This window comes from Bison bison, unplaced genomic scaffold, assembly GCF_000754665.1.
Source record: "Bison bison bison isolate TAMUID 2011002044 unplaced genomic scaffold, Bison_UMD1.0 scf7180017864064, whole genome shotgun sequence".
Taxonomy (NCBI): domain Eukaryota; kingdom Metazoa; phylum Chordata; class Mammalia; order Artiodactyla; family Bovidae; genus Bison; species Bison bison.
In genome coordinates this window covers 5,209,167-5,211,097 of record NW_011494636.1, presented here as the reverse complement: position 1 = coordinate 5,211,097, position 1,931 = coordinate 5,209,167, and the positions used below count along the sequence as shown (strand labels likewise).

At 39.7% G+C, this 1,931-nt stretch overlaps 1 protein-coding gene across 4 annotated transcripts in view; it reads right to left on the bottom strand.

Moving 5' to 3' along the window:
- The window catches only part of FMO3 (flavin containing monooxygenase 3), an 86,525-nt gene that overhangs the window by 21,644 nt on the left and 62,950 nt on the right, over positions 1-1,931 (bottom strand). The gene's annotated exons all lie outside the window — the stretch shown is intronic.

Here is a 1,931-nt window from a genome sequence, read left to right as displayed (position 1 = left end):
TTCTAATCAATCTTTTAACTGCTCAAAGGAATCTGTGTTTAGACAGTTTAGAACATCTCCTGCCTCTCACAGTTGGGAGGCTCTGAACAATCACATGTGGCCAGAAAAACCTGTTCAGGCAGGCTAGAGGATTTCCAAAGGAGTTTGTAGGTTGAAACACTGTCACACTCAGGAATTATTAACTGGAGCTGTAAGTTAACTCTTGTTTCAGAGAGAGGTAGTGGGGAACAGCCCCCCATAAAGTCAGAGGTGTAGGTGAGAGCACAAAGCAGAAAGTAGGCAGACTCTGGTTTTGGGGGTAGATGCTCGAGAATTTCCAGGGGGACTCCTGAGGCTCGACCTCGCCTTTGTGTATGCCAAGCCTTCTTCCTCATGACCTTTGCCAGGGGCAGAGCTCCTGCTACCAGCAATTAAGAGTCACTTTTCTTCCCCCCACTATTTTTAAATGTTTGATTCTCCTATTAGCAATTTTAATTTTTAAAATTTCCCTAATTTTTATGCACTTATCCTTTTGGAGATTTTTGGCACTAAATCCCTAACTAATTACTTTTAAAGATGTCATAAAAAACTTAAGGAATTTGAACTTATATTTGCTAATAACCGTACTATTTGTTGGAGAAGGCAATGGCACCCCACTCCAGTACTCTTGCCTGGAAAATCCCATGGACGGAGGAGCCTGGTAGGCTGCAGTCCATGAGGTCGCTAGGAGTTGAACACGATTGAGCGACTTCACTTTCACTTTTCACTTTCATGCATTGGAGAAGGAAATGGCAACCCACTCCAGTGTTCTTGCCTGGAGAATCCCAGGGACGGGGGAGCCTGGTGGGCTGCCATTTATGGGGTCGCACAGAGTCAGATATGACTGAGGCAACTTAGCAGCAGCAGCAGCAACATACTCCCACAGGGCTTTTGAGAATAATTCTGCTTATACACAATGACTTTATGAAAAAGATATCTTTCCCTCTTGTGGATAACCCAGAGTCTGACTTTGAATCATATTGATCTATCATCTAGTGCTTCCTAAAATCAATTTTCTGATCTAGCTGTACTGGTTAAGTTATAGATCCGTGGACACACTGTGTTCATTGCCTTCCCTGCACCTTTCATGGATTGCTGGTCACTGCTACCTAGAAGCCTTTCCCACCTGATGCTGGCACACTGTTGGTGTCTGTACTGTTGGGAATGCCCCTCTTTCTGGAGCTGTGTCACATGATGGTTCTTTACGTTTCTCATCTGAGAACATCCTTCAAGTCTCAGCTAAGTGTTATCCCTATAGGAAATTTCTCTTGACTTGCTAGTATTTTAGGAGTCCAGCCTCATCTAAATCTCAAGGCACTTGTTTATTTAACTAACAGTCACCACAGGCTATCTTGTTATAAACTTTAACTTAAAAGTGTTTTATATATATATATAGATATAGATATAGATATATAAAAGACTGTATAATCTTTTGTTTGTATTCTTAGGACCAGATACATTAACATTTTGGAATTTGTAGATTTTTGAAGTTTTTCCTTAATATTTCTAGTGAGATCTAGTGCAACACCTTATCATCAAATGTAATAAAGTTATTACAGCAAAACACAGAGTTGGACAAAGACCATATATATAGCATCGTATCAGTTCAATCATGTTTCCTGACCATATGACTTCAGGATAGGTTTTGCTATTAAATGAGTTTTTCTGTCACAAGATTGTGGACCTTTATTAAAGCTTGCTACACCAAATGAAGTAGAAACCATTTACATAAAGTGGTTATGACACATATTTGTCATCCCAGGACTTAGTACAAAACTCTGTCAAAATAGATGCTCAAGCAGCACTTAATTACTTCTAAAAAGTCAATGCAAAGAAATAGAGGAAAACAACAGAATGCAAAAGACTAGATATCTCTTCAAGAAAATTAGAGATACCAAGGGAACATTTCATGC